The 22,764-nt window shown below is 36.5% G+C and overlaps 1 protein-coding gene across 17 annotated transcripts in view; it reads left to right on the forward strand.

Moving 5' to 3' along the window:
- Nucleotides 1-22,764, forward strand: part of ESRRG (estrogen related receptor gamma) — a 471,624-nt gene that overhangs the window by 274,983 nt on the left and 173,877 nt on the right. The window contains exon 1 of one of the 17 annotated variants that reach the window (XM_042850205.2): nucleotides 13,095-13,454. The exons of 15 other annotated variants lie outside the window; for them this stretch is intronic. The gene's annotated coding sequence lies outside the window, so the exon portion shown is untranslated. Of the gene's footprint in view, nucleotides 1-13,094; nucleotides 13,455-22,614; nucleotides 22,739-22,764 lie in introns of those variants that run through there. One more of the 17 variants, XM_042850204.2, reaches the window with a different exon arrangement.

A 22,764-nucleotide genomic window follows, 5' to 3' on the forward strand; every position in this document is an offset into this window, starting at 1 on the left:
CTAGTTATTTTGCTGTGCCTTCATATTACGCTAGCAATGAATGTTTTAATACTGAAGAAAAAACGCTAATAGTAAATATAGCCCTAGATATACTGTGTGGGAAGGCTGTATAGAGAGGTGACAATGTATTATAGGTAGATGCCCACTAGCTGTCCTTAGTGTCTGCATATTGCATTGCTATTTGTAATTAAGCCAGAGATGGAAAGTGACTTACAGTGACTGTATGTTGGTGATATAACATAGGAACTAAAGAGAACAGCAGTAAATAGACTTGCCAATGGGAAAACAGTTTGAGGTGAGAGAGGGAAGAACCCCCCTATAAAACTGCAGAGGTAAATAAATGAAAATAAGCAAAGGTAGGATGCCCACTAAGATATGGTTTATAGGTCAGTGCTCAGTGAGCTGCTGTATAGTGCAAGAATGCAATGGCCATAGCTTTCACTTCATGTTTTAAATTTTCTGTAGAAAATAATTAAAAAAAAAATTAAAGATAGGAAGAGGTTCTTTTTTAAAGGAGCTTTCCTGAATTTACCTTCTTACAGCTAATTTGAATGATTAGTTTAGATAAGCCTCTTAAAGTAGATGCATTTAAATGAAATCAGGGCACATGTCTTTTTGGCTCTGCTGCAAGATTTAAACTAATTCTTTTCCCCCCCCTTTGGCTCAACTAAAAGTCTTCTTAAAACAATCCAATTTACTCTCCGGATGTAGGGTATGATGGGTGTGTGGTTGAGTGGACAGACAGAAATATCTAATGCTCAGAAACACATCTGTCTCTGTCTCAATTAATAAACCCCAGAACTATCAATATTCATAGTAGTTGTATTTTGACTGTCATGTGCACATGCACAGGAAACCACAGAGAAAGCTATACAGATGAAATAAACATCTCTACAAGTGGACAATTTCTACAGTAATTATTGTGTAGAGGAGGATCCATGCTAAAAATTGACAAAACATTTTGGGAGTGCACAGACATCTGTCTGACTATCACTAGGTATGCTTTGATTTTAAGACAGAGCATGTTAAAGAATGCAATAACTTAAAGCCATCTGCAACCTTGGTTTTTGCTTTTCAGCAGTAATAATAATAATAATAATAGTTAATACCCTAACAGATGCAATAAATATATCTGCTCATTTTGACATATGTGTCAGTTTAATCATTCTAAATGAATCATTGTGTTCATAACATGAAATCTCCTACAACCTCTGATTAAAATGTAACATTGACTACAGGATTATAGAGCGGACTTAATTTTACTGACTGTTTTAACAGTTGTCACAGCTGTTGGAAGAAGGAAAGGCAATTGAAACACTCCAAAGAAGGGGAGGAGGGGGAGGAACTAGTTTAGTACATTTAAACATGATCTCTGAGTGCCAAACATAGAAAACTGAATAGATTTGTGACTCCAGATAGCTTCTGTGCACTGTACATTTGCCCTTTGTGGCTCACTCTATCTGTTTCATGAATTTGAACCCCTCGACCCCTTCTCTACTTCCCCCATTCAAAAATATGCAAAAGAATTTAATTGAAAATTAACAAATGTGGCTGTTAGTGTTGCATGGATTTTTATTTGATTCTACAGTATGAGAAATAAAATGCACAGATTATGAGCAGTAAGATAAGTGTAATTTAGATAATGAAAGTGGGTCTAAGTCTGGAGTCACAGTAAAAAAAAATATTTTAATATGATGATAGCCAGTGTACATATTTCATATTATTTTTATAAACTGTATCATGTTTCAATCTGGGAATGGTTTGTGTGTTTACTTATATAATATAGTGTGTGTGTGTGTGTGTGTGTGTGTGTGTGTGTGTGTAATATATATCTGAGAGAGAGTTTGTCTTAGTTTCATTCTTCCCCTATCAAAAATTTTTGATATAGCTCTTATTTCCAAAGAATTTGATCTGGAAATACCTGCAATTTGTGAAGGTGGGGGAAGGGTGGACTATAGAACATTTCTTCATCAATTAGTGGGAAATGACAACCGACTTCACTCTACAGTTACTTTCCTCAAGGTGGAGGTTTTTAATCTCGCATATTAGAGTCGTTAGTTATCTTAACCTTTTTAAAAAATAAAGCAAGCAGTTAGAGTTCAAGTCCAAAACTATAGGGTCTCAGCTGCCATACCATGCACACAATGTAGAACCAAGCTTTCTGGTATGAAGTAAACCCAAAAGTGTGTCTGAATGAATAGATTCCTTTTGTGTTCTCCCCTTGGACAGCAAATGGGCCTTCTTCCATGTTTCCTTTTTTGTTTTTGCTTTTAAGTTTTGTTTTTTGTTTTTCATAGACTTCTTTGGCAAGTTTTCAAATCCTGCGGAAAGTGTAAAGGGCTTGTTCTGAAATGGCTCTTTGACAGCTTTCCATTTACTGGGGCTGGCCTCTCTTTTAGTGATGGTTGCTCATTTTAATGTGTTTATGGTTGTGCTCTTTTATTTACTGAGCCTGGTGCGTTGCAGTGGTAATTAACCCATGTTATTAGCAAAGCCCTTGTGGATATCCATTAATTCTCTTGAATGGCTGATAATTTTCTCCACTGGTTTTTTTTTTTTCCTTTTCCATGGCATGCTGTCCTTTTTTTGAAGAGGTCCTCTGTTTTAAGACCTTTTATAGATTTATTTAACTAAAGTCTCGACATATAGAAGGCACTGTACCTATAATTCTACACTAAGGAATACCTCCACTCTTGGCAAACTGTTTTCAAAGATGCTAATGGGAATGGAAGCAATAGAGAGAAGCGACAGGAATTATTTCTTTAATTATTATTTTCAAAAACACATGCAAAAAACAAGGAATAGGACTAGTCTGAGCCTTTACTTCCTGGAGCTGCGCTGGACTGTTGTGACAGTTCAGGTGTTGGTTTTGTTGTTTTAATCAGATTTCAACTTAGCTAATAGCACTTTGGGCATTTAAAAGAAAATATTGAGCCAGCAGAAAAATACTTGTGCTTGCACTGCTGAGAAAAGATAAGGACTGCCTCATTAGCCAAGCCCTACTTTTGCAATTAATTTCAAATACATGGTGCTATTCATCAAATACAGAAGGTAACTTGTCTGTGATTATATTTAACAATACTTGAAGCATACTTTGCTGAGAGTATCTAGAGCTATAGTATGCCCACATTTCTTAAAGCTATATATGCTAATATTGTATAGCAATGTCACAGATTATACAGTGAAAATATGATATTAAATCCTAATTATTTTTCAACAGGGTGATTAAATATGATAGTCATTTTACTGAATATTTGTAAAGGATAATGACCCTTGACATTTGGGGTGCTGTTTTTGCCCCATTGCAAGTATAAGTAAGAATGAACTTATTAGCACCCTTCAAACAAATGGCCCCAATTATTAATAAGTTTTGCTAATATTATATCAGTCATTACAATGCTTAAGATAGAGATAATACATTTAGAAAGAGCTCTTGGTCAATGTCCCTACTGAAGTTGAAAGTAAGCTCTGTCATGAGATAAGCTTTGCTATGAATTCGTGCCTCATAGCAAATTCATGGAGGAAAGAAACAATAAAATGTTGATATGTTACAAGTGCATATGAGCCTCATGCTAGCGAGCTCTCTGGAGGAAATCTGTGATTATGCTGGGCCAGTTTGTTCAGTTTTTATCTCTTTTACATCCACTAGTCTTGTATTAAATTGTCATTGTCCTAAAGCACATGAGAGAAAAATGAATTGCACTTCTCGACATGCTCTGACAGTGAAATATTTAGCCTCTCTGTCTCCAATCATACTCATGTGTATGTTTGATAGTGCAGGGATGACACCAACCGTCTCTGCAGCTTGACATTCCACTTATTACATGTTCTTTTACATTTCGTACATCTTCTTTTGCTTTTCGACATCACTGAGGCTTGGTCTACACTACCCCCCCTAATTCGAACTAAGGTACGCAACTTCAGCTACGTGAATAACGTAGCTGAAGTTCGAAGTACCTTATTTCGAATTAGTTCAAACTTACCTTGGTCCACACTCGGCAGGCAGGCTCCCCCGTCGACTCCGCGGTACTCCTCTCGGCGAGCTGGAGTACCGCAGTCGACGGCGAGCACTTCCGGGTTCGACTTATCGCGTCCAGACTAGACGCGATAAGTCGAACCCAGAAGTTCGATTTCCAGCCGTCGAACTTGCCGGTAAGTGTAGCCAAGGCCTAATGTAATCACACACATCTGTACATTTATTTATATGTATAAATCAATTATCAGTCTACATACAACAGATTGTGTCAAACATGTGTGCATGCTACAGTCATACATTGTATGTAGTGTGTATATACAGAACACATGCAAAGATCTCTCTCAACTTTTCTGCATGTAGTTACCTTTTTAAGAATTTGTTGCTTTCATCTATTGGTTTTGCTTGTCCTAGAAGAGGGAGTTAGCTGAATAAATGATAATGTACATATTAAAGTTCTTGCTTCTGATTTTGTCAGATTCTTCATAGATTCCAACATTTCTAATTTTTGCAATACATATTGTTTCCATAGAATATGCCACCCTTTTATATAAATAATTTGAACTTCCTAATAATTTATATAAGTAATCATATTTAGGGGCATTCTTGTAATTTTTGGCCTTTATCAAAAAATTTCATTATAAAACCACACTTCCTCTGACATATGGTATTGTTTTATTAAAATATAATTTGTTTTATAGAAAAAAAGTACATATCCTTTTTAATGTAAAGTCCAATGCCTTTAGAAACCTATATACAATTTAGATTCAATTTCAATTTCAGCTCCATCTCATCCCCCAAAAAGTAATAAAAAAATCAAAAAAACATCCTTTGGTAAATGTTTTAAATTGCTCTTGGCAAAAAGTAAAAGTATAATGATACATTAATGCAAAAAAAAAAATATTTTCAAACTGAATTGTGCTTTTGCGGGATCATGTGTGCTCTCCCTTTATTTCTTACAGGGATAGCATTTCTCTGTTTCTGTAGTACTTTGCAGAATAATTCAGATGCAATAGATATTATAAACCATTGCCTTTTGATGATAAGTGCTCCTTAAAACGACTCCTATTTTTGTAACATTCTGAATGATTTAAACCTCTTAGCCTTATTTGTTTATGTAATGCATGGAATATAATTACATTATTCTGTATTTGCTTCCTTTGTAACAACCAAGTGTATCTTTCCTCCTCATTGCTCTATCGAGTAAATTAGGGTAAGCCCACTGAGTTAAATGGAGAATTTGGCCCGAGTTACTTTTAAACTGATCGGTACCATGTAGCAATTGAAAAATGAAATGTAAAGGTGGATTTATGTAAGCCATATAAGTATATAGACAGAGAGTTCATGGAATTTTAGAAGACATTTTAAGTTTGTTTGAACAGTTGATTAAAACAACAAAACCAACACCTGAACTGTCACAACAGTCCAACGCAGGAATTACCAAACAGTGAACTGCAAGGGGGGGAGGAGGGGCAGGGCGGGAATTAAATGAAAGCAAATAACTATAAAACATAATGGTTCAGTCCTTTCTGTTGCATTTTCCAAATAAGTTCTTTTAATTACGGTATCTTTCTGAATTATGAAGCTGAACTTTATCATCTGGTGCAGCATTTTTTGAGCACTTCCTTTCAGATGGAAGTATAATTGAATTTTTTGTTTCAATTTTTTCCTACATCGTTGGTATGTAAAACTCTGATGTCCTGTACAGATCATTTACTAATGAAACTTTTAGAATTGGTTGGGGGTGGGTGCTGTTCTACTCAATATGTGACAAATGTACAATCTGCTTGATTTCTGATCTTGAGACAGATGACAGGATTTTAGATTTGGGCAACATTTATGTAGAATTTCCTTCAAAAATAATTTGCATGCAGACCATCTGATTTGTATCAAACAAATATACAAACAAAAAATGTTACTATTAAAAATGTACGTCGTATCTTCTCATGACACACCCTGTAACACAGGACATTACACATGCAGTTGTGGAGTGGTTCATCAATATACTGCAGTAACTTAGTTTGGCCCGGGTTTATTAAACAGAAATTCCTTTCCCCCAATCTAATCAATCAGTTTGTAATATCCTGTGTAGAACTGTGCACATTTACTTATGCATGTAGTCATGTATTTTACTGAAACTATTCATTTTTTCAAGTAATAATCTGAAATCTCAGCAGAGGTTTTTTTATAGGTGGGATAGATGTAGTTGAATAAAGGGTTGTATTCTGAAGCCAAACTTCAAAACAGAATACTTTTTAGTCTCTAGACTATTGCTTTGTAATAATCCCTTGTATCTCTTATTCTCTGTCTTTTCATGTTGCTTTCAGTGAAACAAAATCGCACATCTCCTTTTCATCATTTTGATTGGAACTGCATACCATATATAATGTGTTTTGGCAGCACTTACCTAGCCAAAGAAAACAAATTAATATTAGCCATGCTGAGGGGTGTCAGAAGTATCACAGATGTGTCGATTTAGCTTTGCTCCAACACACACTCTTTCCTTAAACAACTGGTCAAGCTGTCGCAAGATGTACTGTGGGCTACAAAGAGATCCTAATAGGTGTGATCAGAGATTGATGGATGTAGCTAGTTAGAATGAGAAGATATTGATGATTTGCTGATGCTTATTTCGAACATCGTCCAAAAAAAAAAGCCAGAAATTGACAACCTAAAATCATACATTATCCCATTAAAATCTTGCAGATGTACTCATATGTAAGTCCATATGAAATGAAGATGCTGACTTGTCCCTAAGCACTAGTTAAATTCTTTCCCATATGAAGGGTTGGGTGGGGAGGGGAGGAGAAGGTGGCTTGTTTTATTAAATCCATCCTTATCCATCAGATTTCTGCGTCCCCCACCAGCCCGGCTTTTGGTTTTGTCTACAGAAATGTTCTTGGAGAAAACAACTACTTTTGTATCTCACATCTGAAACTTTTTAAGCATATGTAAAACTGGAAAACTGAATGAAAAACAATACTTAATATAATAGTGAAATCATACACTTCTTAACCTAGCAGAGCCACCCAGTTTAGTCAGCTGTGTGTTTTTGATAATAATTCTCCACATATTGAAAATGCAACAGAAAGGACTGAACCATTATGCTTTATAGTTATTTGCTTTCATTTAATTCCCGCTCCCCCCCCCCCCCCCCACAGTTCACGTTTGGTAATTCCTTCCTCAACTTGGCTGTAGGGTTCAGTCTTTTTGGAGAGGATAAGTGTTATTGTCCTTGTATGTTAAAGCTGCTGTTTTCCTTCTTAAATAGTTCATGGTACAGTTGGCTGACAAGTGTCATGGCTAAAATAATTGTCAGAGGAATTAATTTTGGAATGCTGGTGGACATTGCTTAGTGAAATAATTTGATCATTTTACTACAATAAAGTGTGGCCAAGTAAAAAGTAAATGCCATTTTAAAAACAAGACATTTTGGTTACAATTCTGAAAGCAAGCAATGGGAATCACTATCAAAACAATTTTTAGTGAAATTCTCAAAAAAAAATTATATAGCAAAAGATTTTTTTCACTATAGTTGTTTAGTGGGCCATGAATCTAAGATTTCCACTACTAAATTATATTCATTTTTCCAGCAGTGAAAGAATTTGCTGGCAATGTTCTCATAGCAGCCGTTAACCTAGTGGGACAGATCAGATGTTTTGAAGTGGCATGAAATGCCATGTCTTTAACCAACTGTTCCCATGAGCAATAAAGGGGTAAAGCCAGAATTCCTGATAACTGAATAAAGGCTTATGTGCACCACATCATTCTTCTATCAGGAGCTGTTTGTGTACAGTTGGTGCTGGGTCATATTAAAAGAGCTGAGCTGCCACTGTCAGTGGTTTACATTAGTATGAATGACACCTGTCCCATCAATCATGGGGCCATGGTGTCACAGATGGAGAAGCAACAATCGGCTGAATTACACAGCATTGCACACTTGGCTTAATTCATCTCATTGTTCTCCTACAAATCTAGGGGATGGCTCATTCAGTTCCTGGAGTCCAGACAGAAGCACAAGATGGGCTCAGGTGGTGGCACGTGCCTGCCCTTTTCTGTTTTATCAGAGGTATTCAGCAAAAGTCAGTGGGTGGGTGTGGGAAGACGGTGCATTCATAGACAAAAGCTTAAGCAGCCGATTCTTTCGTAGGGGAGGATTTTGTAATTAATCAACTGTTCAAACAAACTTAAAATGTCTTCTAAAATTCCATGAACTCTCTGTCTATATACTTATATGGCTTACATAAATCCACCTTTGCATTTCATTTTTCAATTGCTACATGGTACGGATCAGTTTAAAAGTAACTCGGGCCAAATTCTTCATTGAACTCAGTGGGCTTATTCTAATTTACACTGATGTACTGTACGTGAGAGGAGAATTTTGCCCTGTAAAAATGTGAGGTTCATTTTTCCTATGCCTTACAATCAAACAAACTCTTACAAGGATTTCCCTTTCTGAAACAGAAATTATAATAAAAGATCTACTGTGTATTTACCAGTAAAAATATCAATATTCTGTGATACTTTTTTTTAAATCTTCAGTTTGCATTTTAGGAGTATTTTAACAAATTCAAGAGGAAAACTAAGGCTGGATCATTATGAGTGGCAGTCTTGGTTTCAATCTTGTCTGCAGCCTGGGATGATAAAGGTGCTTAAGTGCCCCTTCACAAATCATTGCAGTTTTTTCTACAATTATAGGTAGCTACTAGAAATAAATAAATAAATAAAAAGGATAAATAATTAGTAAGCCAAAATATTTTTCAAATACATTTTTGTCTCAGCACTTGTATGCTGCTTCCCAAATAGCTGCTGGACTTAAATGTCCGTGTGGTGTTTAGCGGGAGATGTTCTGTACTGGTTTATTACTTCAAAAGCATTCATTTTCAACTTCTCCTATTTTCCCCTCATCCTTTTTATGTTGTATTTTAGCTGTATGCTTTTATACTTTTCTTTAAAATTGTTGTCAGTCAGGGATACTCACTGCTGGTATTTTTGTTACACTAATGTCAAGCAGAAAACCTATGGCATTCTAGAATCAGGCTACAGTGCATCGAAGACACAGCTTATGTTTGATTGTGTGTAAATACAGTTAGTTAGCTGGGTTTATCTGATAGCCTGGCAGAAAGAGAGAGGAGCAGTACAAACTGTTTTCAGTAACTGTGCTGTTCATACTCCTGATAAGATTGAGAGTGCTTTCAAACTGCTGATATGCTTTGAATAAGAAAAGAATAATCACGTCCACTGGCACCGGCTTATCGGGAATGAAGTAAAATGCCAACACTTTTACATTAGCAAAAGTAAATGTTTTAGACACTTTGTGCCTTTTTCCATTTGAATTAAATAGGAGTGTCCATTTGAGGGGCTATAATGAATGGAAGGATTTATTACCTTGACAAAATTACAGGTGAATATGTTGAGAAAGGAGGCCTCAGCAACAATAAGAGCTCTTTTGATAAGTGGGTACAGCTATTTCATGCATTCTGTAGAGAAATTCGGGATTTTTATCCTTTCCCGTCCTATTAAATGCAACTGCTAAACTTAAAGGTGCAGTTACTTTGTATTTCAATATATTTGTCTTGTTCTTTTTGAAAGTACCAGTGACACACATTTGAAATTCAGTCAGAATACTATTTTTATAAAATAATGCCTGAGCATTTACTACTGTGACCCACCGATGTTCTCTCTTGGTGTGTATTTTCACATCCAAGAGAGAAAATGTATCTCAAAATTCACTCTAGGTAAATCTGGCATATTTGCAAGGAAAAGTGTGAGTCATCATCAACTTACAGACACTGCATGGAGGGAATGTTTGCTTACATTATTAGAGAGACAAGACAGGCAAAGTAATATCTTTTATTGAACAAACTTCTGTTGGTAAGAGAGACAAGTTTCAAGCTACACAGAACTCTTCCTCAGGCTGGGAAAAGTACTTAGAGTGTCACAGCTAAATACAAGATCAAACAGATAGTTTATCTTTCATTATTATCCTCACTGGGTTTTCTATTTTTGTTTTAATTCTATTACTGTTATTTCTAGCTTCTTTTCTCTTTTTCATGCCTGCAAATAATTTTGGTGGATTCAGATTTGATAAATGATAGTTCACGAGTAGATTGATTGATTTTGGATTATTATTGATTACTCTCAATGAGATCACTGTGACACACTCAGATCGATAGTATTCGATTAACCAAAGCACCACTGTTCTATACATTTAGCAGCAGTGGGGAATTTAGGAACAGAATGTTCACAAGCTGATAAATTGACAAAGCATTCAGCTTTAAATAGCCCTTTGTTTGGTATTAGCTTGCCAAAATATGTTTCTTTGGAAAGTTCGTTTTCACAAGTCTAAGCTTTCAGTAAAAGAAAGGTCATTGGTTTAAGGTTTATTAAATTTTAGCTAAAAACAACTGGCTCCATTTGGGTGTAAAATAATTTAAGTACTTACTGCAGGCAACCTTCATGCTTTAGAGCTGTAGCTCAAAGGTTTCATTCTTCTATGAAGATGTCAACTGTAAATATAAAAATGCATCACTGAAAATGTAATGGGTTTAAAGATTCCAACTGAAATAAAAAATCCTGCCTGGGGAAAGCACTATAATCAAAATAAAGTAGTCTTAACTTTTTCCTGAAGAGGGCATACTTGGAAGCAATGCTTGAAGGCAGGAGGTAGTGAGGTTGGCAGGGTTACTCTTCTCCTCCCCCTCCTCCCCCGCACATAGTGTAGTTTTGAATCAAAAATACACAGGTTAACCGCTAATACCATACAATAGGTAAATTGCTGCTGTTGAAGTGGAATATTCCATCATTCAAAGCAACTTTACAATCTTGCGAAAAGCATCTTGCCGTATTAAAAGCCAGGTTCTGAAGTACTGTATTATTGGAGGCTTTTTTATATCTTTTTAGTAGATATTAAATTTCTTAGGAGATAAGGGGCCAAACTTACAGATGACGGGGATTTGAAGTGCACCGTCGTTGCAGCCCTGGGTTATTGCTAAGCAAGAATGTTGCAGAATGCAGATACAAATATTTCACCAAAAGAACAAGGGCTTTGGATCATATTGATATTTTGAGAGTGATCTTCAAAGGCACAAAAGGGAAGCTACACTCTAACCTCTCATTTGTCCACTAAAAAATCTTCCCCTTTATTTTTCAGCAGTTTGGGCCTGATCCAATGTTAACTGAAGTCATTGGAAAGATTCCCATTGTCTTCAATAGGCTTGATCAGGCCCTATTACTGGGGAGGGGGAACCTCAAAAAACGAATGACTTGGTGGCATTGTAGAGGAATGAAATCTGTGGAGAAGCCAAGCCGAAGCTCAAGAATTCGTCTCCAGGATGTGACATTTGTGCCAGTAAAGAGTTGCCGAAGGGAGGCGAGTGAGTGTGGCCAGGAAATACTAAGATCACTACCACATTTTCTGTATCTTCTTAAAAGCAGTGGTGGCATTATGCCAGCCTCCTCAGCCCTCGATAGTCTAAGAAGAAGGCAGAACAACTCTGAGGCTGAAATGTCAAGGCTAAGTAAGAATGATCCCCTGTCCTTAGTTTTGGCATCTGAATTACAAGAGCAGTTAAAGTATTAAGCTTGTTTAGGTTTTTTTTTTTTTGCTAATGAATTCCTAACCTTCCATTACAACCCGGGGGAAAGAGTTACAGAATATAATACACAACTGTCTAATGCATATTATCCTGACATACAATATAGCTAGAATATCATGAAGACTCCTTATACCATATAAAAGCTGCTAAAGAATGTCATAATCTTCAAGTGAATTTTCCTTCATGAGATGTAAAATAAATTTTAGTGGCTAGAGAACTGCCTGGATTGGCATCAAACCCACATTCCTTTCTTTATGAAAGAGATTTATATGGGTGTTTTAGGAGATGTAGGAACTTGGCTCTTAGACAAGAAGCATCTTGGGCTTCTCTCCTCCATAGAAGAAAGGTTACACACAAGGTGGCACAACAGGAAAAATCAAACATCGAAGGCCTGGTTCCCAGTGACGCTAAGTGCAATAAACTTGAGAAGGACTAGTTGGGAGAAGAAGTAGTTAAGAAGCACTGGATATCTATTACGGTGGGAGGAAGGGGGCTGAAGCTTGACCCCTCTCACTAGTAGTAGTACTACGTAGTTTCAGACCCCTTTCATTAATGAGTCCTTCTGTTGTCTCCAGAATATGATCTATCTGTAATAATAAAATTAAAGATGAAGGTATTAGTCCAGCTCTGCACCATTAAAGTCATAGGGATTTTTGCCATTAATTCAAGTGAGAGGAGATTGGGTGTTATGGCGAACCTTTTTAAACACGAGTGCCTAAAGTTGGGCACTTAAATACACATGCCGGTACCGCAGTAAAACTGGCCTGATTTTGAAAGATGCTGAGTACTTGCAGCTGCCATGGATTTTGCTGAAATCCAGGGTGTCTCAGCACCTCTGAAAATCAGGCCAATTTTAATAGATACTTGAACATGGATTTATGTGCCCAGTTTTACACATCTAAGTATGAAGATGTTGGTCGTAGGTCTTTATTTCCAAGTAGGCATGCCAAGTGCCTTCTGCATGGGAGTTGAGCACCTTCAGTACATCACTGGAGGTGCTCAGAAACTTCCAGGATTCAGAAGAGAGAGAGAGAGAATCCTGTCGAATTTCTCCATGTAAAACTAAGTGCACTGGCTACTTGCATTGTAGACTCTTTTAGCCTGATTCTGATCTTACTTAAGATGGTTTTACACTGTGATAAAAGATATGATTTGTATTGAGTTGTTCTTTATTTACACCAGTATAAGTGAGCGCAGAATCAGGCCCTTTGCATTTTCTGTAAATGCTCTGAAGAAAGTTCCTCAGAAGCAGCAAAATTCCATTTATATAAAGGTTTACAGAGGATGTTTTAATAATAGTAGACATTTCTGCTCAGACAAATCTATTTATTTTAATACCGAAAGGAATAGGTGAGTTGCACAGAGAATGTTTAAAAATGTTTTGTTCTCAGCATTTTCAGCTAACATTTTTATGAGTAGAACAACTTCTAGAGAGGTTAGGCATGAGGATATGTTTTAGCTTTTTGTTGTAGGACTAAAGATAAACATGTTCACATAAAACTCCATGTTTATTTCTAAACAGTTGACAGTGGAAAAGTAATTGAAGATGAGGCATATTTTACAGCTCTTCCTTTTTCAAGTGTTCAGGAGCAATCAGGTCTTTGTTTCCAGTTTAGCAGAGCAGCTTTTTGTTGTAGAGCTGGGTTAGTGAGGATTCACTGAAAGCAGCACAAACCACAATCCATCAGCAGACTGCTAGTCAGCAGCAGGTGTGAACAACATAAAACAGGATTAACACTGAACCAAAGTGTGCACTAAAAACAGAACCCCTGCCTTGCTTTTACAAGGAAAGCAAGATAGAAGCATGCTAGCACCGTACACGCCCTGTTTACTAAACAGTGGTCAAAAGGCTATGTAAATGGCTCTGGATCAGCTGCAGAGAAGTAAGTACAAGAATTATTGTGTAATTCTGATTTTATTTAAAGAAGCTTTTATTTTCTTTTTCTTTTACTGAATTGCATAAATGGGTTAAGACTGTGTTGGAATTCAAAGTTATGGCTTTAATTTCTGTTGGTGGGGAATGGGGAAATAAGAAATACTTGATGTTAAGGATGACAATGTCATCTTTAGTTTTTAATTTTCTGGCTATTGATGCAGGGGAAGGCAGTCTGTGCCATAATTTTAAGAGTGTACATATATATATAATGTGTGATTTGAGGCTTAATTTCCCGGTGTTCATTTCTTGGGTACATATATTGTTTTAAAAATTGTTGAGACACAAACACAGATCTACTGCAAAATATATTGTTTATAGTCCCTATATGAGCACCAAATTCTTCCTTCACTTGTACCCATGCAGCTCCATTAAAGAGAAGAGGTTGCATCTTAGGGAGAGGGGGAAGCAGGGGGAGAATTGGTCCCTTGTAATTTGACTGTTTCTGAGCCACTCTCATCTCCCTGTTAATTAGTATTTTATCTGACCTGAGCAATTTTGGTCTTTTAGGAAAACCCATATTTAACTTGAAGTTGTATTTTTATAAATATTGTGTGTAATTTCTTACTCTCTTTCTCTGAGTTTCTTACATGTTCATTACTCTGGCCATAGCTCAGCACCTAACAGCTCCCATTTAGACACCAGAATATGTAGCTAGATTTTAAAAAAATCCTCCCTTCTCACTTAGACACTTGAATGAAGTGAGTGGATTTTTCAAAAGAATTCAGCTCCCAACAACTCACCCCTCCGTGGAGAAACAATACAGACTGCTTGCTGCTGAGGTATTATAAAAATCTGACCCTGAGCACTTTTGACAACTTGGCCATAGTCTCTAGGTTGAGTACAATGAGTTTAGAAGTTTAGGCCTTCTTTCCTACACCACTTTCATGGGAATAGGTTTAGGAAGCTTTAAAAAATATGAGTTATTTTCTTGATGGGACATAATTAAATATGTATGTATTTATGCTTTTAAAAAAAAATCTGTCTCCAATAATCACTTTTTAAAGATGCTATATTTTACTGTATATATGTGTATTTAGATATGCATGAATTTTCACTATAATTTGCACACACTGCTTTTCAGAGAGTCAAATTCTCCCCTCAGAGGCACATGCAGAGCTCCTATTGAAGGCAAGTTCCCAATAAGCATATGCTTCACTGAAGAAGAGTCCTGTTACTTTAAGGGGATACTGCTAAGGGCCCAGTCCAGCAAACGCTACTAGGGCATAATGCTTACTATTCTGAAGTCAGTGGGACTTCTCAGGACAGTAAGCAATATGCTCAGCCACAAGTAGTTGTTCAAAATTGGGCTCTAACGCACTGAGATTAACTTTGAAGTCAATGGGAGCTGAACAGGTTTCTGTGAGAGCAGAAGAGGGCCAAGAGTTTACTGCCTTGTCAGTTTAAAAACTCTTCACCTAAAGTGCCCAAAACAACTAAATTAGATTATGTACCAGCAAGTTTCTTAACTCCATTGTTTAAAAATGAATTATTTTTGAATAATATATGTGTCAGCACGTGTCCATAACCAGAAAGGGTCTAGATATTCTTGCAGTCCTGCAACCTGAACTATTTTTTCCACTCTTCTTTTTTTTCTGCACTTAGATGAAAAGATTAGCTTTTGGTGGTGACCTTGTATGACAGTTTTCATCCCAGAGGGAACATTTCTAGCCTAGTTATGACTTCATGAAAATAGGAAGGGTTTTTTTTTCCCAACGGTGGGCTAGCACAACTTCTAGCAGATCTAACAATCTCTAGCAAGGCAAACACACCACTATAATGCAGGTTTAAAAAAAAAAAAACAAAAAAAACTACAGGTTAGTTCCAGAATTATGGTATTAAAAAATGGTCAATACAATCAACTGGCAGTAGCACAGTGTGATTGTCTCTAAACAGGATGTTCCTGAGTGTTCAAAGTAGTGAACATAAATGTTATTGAAAGTTGGTTACATAATAATAGTTAATGAAGTCAGGGCCTGTGTGATACCACTTTTAAATTGATTCTGAAGTGCACTATTTTTACCATCTTCCTGTTATGTTACAGATCGGTTACTATAACTGCATCTGAAGAAGTGAGGTTTTTACCCACGAAAGCTTATGCCCAAATAAATCTGTTAGTTTTTAAGGTGCCACCAGACTCCTTGTTGTTTTTGTAGATACAGACTAACACGGCTACCCCCTGATACTTTTCTGAAGAGTATAGTCCTCAGTTCATCATTTTTATCATTTCTATAAGTCACTGGCACACAACTCTGTTTGATAACTCTGGCAGCATGCCTATACAATCCCTGAATTCTTCCATCTTTTTTCCTTAGTATAATGATGGCCGAACCTTAAAAGGTTCAGAGGCTCGAGTCAGTACACATAAGCATATAAAAGTTTGGATACTTATCTGAAGCTTATCCAAACTGCTTAACCTCTCTGGCCTCAAAATCAGCCAGGAAATCCCATGGCAACAGGCTGTCTTGTGAGATTTTCAGTAATTCCTGGTTTCTGCCAGGTTAGAAATATACCAAGAATAGCCTTTTTGATGATATTTCAATATTTTCTTCCTGTGCCAGCTGACGCTAGAAGGTACATTAAATATTTCTTTAAAAGAATCTTTTCAAAACTCAAAATAGATTGAGGTTTAGGTTTGGTTCATGTTTTGGTTTTGGGACAGTTCCTAACTTATCCAAATAAGTTTAATTTAGGGTCTGAAGCTGTTTCCACTGAAGTCTATGGTGAGTTATGCCACCTTTTTCAGTTGGAGCAGAATTGGACACTTAAAATGATACCACTACCAGCTTTTGTGATAACAATATTAGAAAAAGAATGCACCTTGTTTTTGTTAGATTTCGCATCAAGTATATACATCTTCTCATAAACACTATTTTGATATTTTTAAACACTAGCTAAGCCCAATTGCAATTCAGCCACATAAGAGATTTTCCATGTTATTGTTGTTTAATATTTCTATTTGGTGGTGCCCAGAGGCCCCCATCAGGAATAGGATTTATGATGCTAATTGCTTCATGAATATAGAGGTAGTACACTTTTCCTACTCCGAGAGCTTTACTGTCTAAAAAGATGAATCATATACAAAAGCTGGAGCAAAGGGAAATATATAAAATTCATATATAGGGAATATATAGGTTTCTGTGAGTGTATGCATCTGTGTGTAGGTACACTTTTTCATTGTGTAAATAAATATTGACTTCAGTTGCCCCTCAGCCTAACTATGAAATGTGGGATAATTTCTTGTTGGTGGTTCAGCAGAAGTGCACCATGAGAAGGGATTTGAAGGAGGTCAGGGTGGATTCCTTAGATCAGTTCAAGGAAGGTGCATTTGATGCACAGGGAGTGTAGTGTGAGAAAGTATGCAAAGGTCCGTGGGAGGAACAGACATGTGGTCAAGGCTGGTATCATGGGCAGAGTGGAAGGCCTGGGGAAGGATGCAGTAAGGAACAGGTATGGATAATGAAAACAAAACAAAAACAGTTGCGTCAAGGGTCCCGGGCAAGTAACTACTTACACCATTTTATCACGGGCAAAAAAATTTTTATATGTGTATGTGTGTGTGTGTGTATATATGTGTGGTGTGTGTGTGTGTATATATATATATATATATATATATATATATAATTTTCCTGGAAACATGAATTTTTGCTTAACATACTAAATCAGTTATCTACAGGTTTGAAAAGTTTATAGTCAGATAAATATTTGTTAACCGGTAAAAATTTTGGGGGCACCAGTGAAATTTATAGAGAGATTAATGTTGTGATATGTCTGTATTAGTGCCAAACAGAATCTGCCAGAAATATTTCCAGAGGTTTTTAAAAACGGTTTATTCCCAATTAAAATGCATAGTGCTGTTTTTTCCTCGCTGCTCTCTTTCCAATGCACTGTGCAGTGAAGTTTCACAGTGGAAAAAGCATATTAAAATGTTCATTTCCAGATAAACAGAGACTTTGTGTTTACTGCTTCACCTATTGATTACACTTCTTTCATAGGCCATAATGTTTTCAGAAATAAACTATTACCTCTGCGCATCTCTTGAAACTGGAAGCAAAATAAGTGCAAAGAATTAGGGGTCTGATCCTGTATATACATTGAAGGCAGAGTGGGAGTTTTGGGTGTACATGTAATGAGTGATAAGGTTTTGTGTGGAAACCATGACCGTTTACTCTGAAGATCTTTGTTCTAAACCAAAGAATAAAAAACACTTGTGTGCAAAAGGGTATTTAAAAGTAGAAAGCTATGCAATGGGTTGTTTGGTTGACTGACTACTTTAACTTCAAAAGCATCAGCTGTTTTAATGAATACACTTTTGCTTTTCCAAGTTGTTTATAAGACATCAGGTATTCCTTTCATTTTACATTTACTTCTCAGTGATTTCCTGGAAAAACGGAAATAGTGAAACTTTTCTACTGTAGGAGACTGGAGATCTCCTACAGGAGAAATCTTTATTTAACTAACTCATATATAGTAGTGTAGATAAAGTTTCCCCCCCCCCACCTACTGCTTTCTGCTACACTGATGATAATGTACCTGGAAGGAAAAAGCATTCCAAGCTGAGACAGCCAGCCTCAGACAGGGCAGTCTGCCATCTGTCCCACCTGCTGCATTCATGTGTCCATCTGGTTACCGCAATAGCTCATTGCAGGCTTCAACAGAACATTTAGGCTGAAAAGAAGGCAGTGTGAATTATTTAGGTAGCTAGTGTAAATAAAAAGAGGGGGAGAAGAGGAGAGAAAAGGGGGGAATGGAAAAAAGAGAGAGAGCTCTCTTACTCCTAGATGCTTTGGAATGTGTTAATGCATGAGAGCATTTGATTTGCATATAGATTTAGATGTATAGATCATTGTGAAGATTACAAGCCAATGAATTTTATCTAGATTTAGATAGCTCTCAGCCTGGTTTGCACATAAAATATAGCCAGTTTCAGGAGGAGACTCTTTTGGGACTTTTAACCTAAGTGAAACTGATGAAATGTAATGCTTTTAGCTATTAATTTAGCAGAAATAAAATATTTCCTTTTAAGAGCTTTTTGTGCCCTTTGTTAACCAAGATTTTATAACTGCTTTACATATTTGATGCGTTATACACTGTGTGTGGTTTTGATTTGGTTGTAGTTAGTTACATTTATAGTCATCTACATTTTCGTCTAGGAAAAAATGCAGTTAGAAAAGTTTTTTTTTTTTCCTCTTTGGATTTAATTGCTATTGAATAAAACACATCAGCAATTGAATAATTTTAAAACCAGAAATGTCGTACACACACATGCACACACAAACACAAAATATGTATATATGTATGTGCGTATGTATACACACATACGTATGTACATATTCATACAAAACACCTGTATCTCATAGATATTTAAAATGGCGATGAGTAAATAGTCATGCATTAATACAGTAGCCTTCCAAAACAAACAGGTAGATTTAAGGCCTGCTTAGGTTAATTTTAAAAATCAAGCAACAGAAGGGTTGAATTGCAGTAGATAAGGTCATCATTATTATTCGCATCTAAAAATAAATTATTTCTAGAAAAGATAAATAGCAATCAGGTTTAAATTTAAATGCAAGAATGCAATCTGAATACCTAGCACATTAGCTATATTTCTGAAGCTTTTTAAAAATAATCCTTCCATGTTATTTTTTGATATATATGAAACTCTTTAGTTTATGTCAATACTGCATTTTATAAAATAGAAAATGATATTTTATTTCATATTAGGCTGAAAGGGAAGTATTTTTCAGTTTCACAAGTCTCTCTTCCATTCTATTTTTAAATATCTGAGCTTTTCCTGAGCCAGGCAATAAAGGCAGGAACCTAATAAGATGAATCCTTGAAAAGGTGGCAGGGTTCGGTGTTATTGTTTTTCCTGGTTTTAGATCTGTGCAAGAAAGGGACATAGCATCTTGAAATCCCAACAGCCTGACTACTTCTGTAAGATTTGCACAAAATTCAGCTGCAGCCATCAAAGGGATTTGAGTGGATTGGATTCTTTAAGGTTAGTCCATGTCAAACCTATTAAGTTCAATTCACATGCAAAACCCTTTTTACGTTTTTTTAAGCCAATAAGGCTCCAGCAACTATTAAGGCAACATCATGTACTTGCAGTAGAATATCCATGGTAATGGATCACCCTACTGGCACGTGGAGCTAACCAATAATCCACTTTGTCTTCTTTCAAATTAAAAGGGGCTGCATCTTCCACAGTAGGCAAATAAAAAACGGTTTGAACATACAAAAGTTGAGATACTTGAGCATGTTAAAGAACCTAAGTTGTACATTCTGAATATATATCTTCTGTCTACAACATGATCAACAAAATTATTGCTAAATGAAGATTTGTATAGCCTATGGGTGCAGGTTAGAAAGTTATTTAGTTAACTTCCCATATAGCGTTTTTCTTGCTTTTGAATGGTTGTGATCCCTGTAAATTGGCTCTATTGCTTAATGCTGAATAGATGTACAATATGTGTTTGACAGTAAGCAGAAGAAACCATTGTGTTGGTGAAGGTACTGAGCAGTACATATGTAGTGGGCAGTTGCTACTGCAAGGACATATTTTCAAAAGAGGTGCTTCATTTTCAATTTAGAGACTGACATGGATAATTTTAGGGTTTTCACCTGTCTCAAAAACCCAGAGGAGGACATCTGTCTGTGCAATATTGTGATGATTCTAGAAGTTTACCAGCAGACTGTACAAGGGGAGCATCACTAAGACACCTTGCCTCTTTTATACAGGCCCAAGTCCTGAACCAATCCGAATTTCCCCTTTGGTGTCAGTGGGAGTTTGGATTAAGGACTAGGAGCCCCAATCCCTTGAGGAACACATAAGTGCTCAGTCATTCCCAGGAGTTGCTTTTCATCCTGCAGGATTGGGCCCCAGATACTGTGAATGACTTTACATGCATATTTTTTGTTTCAACTTCAACTCATAGTGACTTAAGTCTTTATAAAATATTGATGGCTGAGCCTACAAGTCTTTATTCAGAGAGCCAAATCCAGAAAGTTATGTAGGGCTTTCTGTCTAAAATTGCACACTTCCCATTTTTCCAGTTATTTCACTGGGAATTGAAAATGCTTGGCACATCATAGGAATTGTGAAATGCGGTGGGACTATTTTTGCATTTTTCTTTTTTCCTCCTTAGTTTACTGTTTGTTTTGTTTTTTTATCACATAACAAGGGTAGATGGAAATAGTCCTTGGTATTTATTTAGGTTGCTGCTTTTTTGTGTGTGATATTTGAAGGTATAGAGTGCTCCTTACGTAAAACATTGCAAACACCTGTATACATGAGTAACTTTGTGTGAGTAGCCCCATAATTACTTCTTGAGTATGTTTTTGCAGGATCCAGGACTTAGTTCTTAAAAGGTCAGTGTTTGAAGCTTTATTGTCTTAGTGGAAAAATATTTTTTTGGTATTTGGATGAAAGCATCATTCGGCAATGTGAAAAAAACTCACAGGCAACCTAACAGCCTGATCCAGCACCCCTTATTCAGGGGTTTTGCCTGAGTAAGAAGTGAAAGATCAGATTCATTTACTAATAGTCATCTCACTTATTTTGAAACTTATTTTGAATTCTGACCTAAGTTACACTGGCCTAAGACCAGAGAAACTCTGTGGCGGTGTAACTGAACTCAGAAATTGCTCTCAGTTCTTTGTTCTTTATGGCCTAAAAATCCTAGCCTCTGTAAAACAAAATAAAAAATAAAAGAAAGTTTTAACAGGTAAAGACTATTTACAACCTATGAAACATTTTAGTTATAATGTAAATTTTTATTTAGTGGTTCATCTAACCACAATTTATAGCTGACAGTCCAGTCTAGCTAGTTAGATTTATATAGCGCTTGCAGCTTTTAATACTGATGCCTGATAGCATTAATATGACTATTTATGCCATTATTAATTATATCAGCTAAGTAGCAAATAGAGCATCCATGTTGCTACTTAATAGCAACACATAAAACACTCCATTATCCCATCTGCAGCATGGGGGAATGGTGGTGGTGTAAACTGCATGAATTTTTCATTTATTAATATTTGGGGGGGGTAAGGTTAGTATTTCTTTGGGGAGGGAAGTGAGGGGAAGGAGGTAGTTCAGAATTCTGGGTTGGATTCTCTTTTGCTTGATGCCTAAAGATATTTTGTTGAGAAGAAGATTATGATTGTTTCGCTGAACAGCTTCGTCGTAGCACAAGAGTTATGTATTTGTTTGTTGTCAGACACCACTTCTGGCAAAAGTGTGCTCTACTTTCATATTTCTTTAAAGTGTGTAGACTACAATGCAGCACTGTGTCATCATGCATATATTAAGATAAGATTACAAGGATTCTAATAGTAGCAATTGTTCTATTTTTAGAAATAGTGCACACACCAACCCCATTTGGCAAAAGTAAGGATAGGTTCACCAGGGATGTAAATTGTGGCCTTCTAGCTTTCTTCTTGGTTTTTAGCAGCATTTGTATGAAGGGGGGCAGGGGAAGAAGCAGCATTTGTTTGAAGTGGGGCGGGAAAGAGCAAGAAAGACTGAAGTTCGTTTCTTAGAGCGGCTAAATTATCGTATTGCCTCAAATTACAAATTCTTTCCACAGCAGAAATGAGTCATATTAAGGATTAGTTTGGGAAGGCGAGAGTCGAACCCACTTCTCTGCCATCCACATATTGCATCTCTAATGCTGCCAATCTCTTACTTTTCATAATTGCTGAATTCGTTTTCCAAAATTAGCGAAGAGTATGGGGAAAAGTTAAGGAAATGAAGTGGTTTTGACTAGCTCTGAGTGCCACTGGAGATTTAGCTGTGTTGTTTTATTGTGAGGTGCCTAGAACACTACAGCAGATACATCATAAAAATAAAATGTATTATTTGATTATTATATTATTACTTTTGCAAGCCACCAGAGAACTGTTGCAGAAATGAAGAGATCACAGTGTACCGAGGGGAAACATAGGTACAGTGAGATATCAGGCTCTAAATGAAGCACTCTCCACCTGTCTTTTCTTGCCAGTGGAGTAGCTTGTCACCAGCAAGAGCACAGCTCTTGCAATGCACTGAGAATCCTGCGTGCTTTCAGCAAGCCTTAAAGATTTTCCTCTGAAAAACCGCACCATATGAGCTTCGATTCCAGGAGGATGTGAGTGCGGTCCCTGTTCAGCAAAAATGTGCTCAATCTGTTTCAGGCGAGTTCCCTGAAAGATGGGTTAAATCAACTGATTGAGCTGATTTTCCCTCTTGAGGTGATATTTTATTTATATGATAAAAT

This window comes from Chrysemys picta, chromosome 3 (genome assembly GCF_011386835.1).
Source record: "Chrysemys picta bellii isolate R12L10 chromosome 3, ASM1138683v2, whole genome shotgun sequence".
In the NCBI taxonomy this organism is placed as follows: domain Eukaryota; kingdom Metazoa; phylum Chordata; order Testudines; family Emydidae; genus Chrysemys; species Chrysemys picta.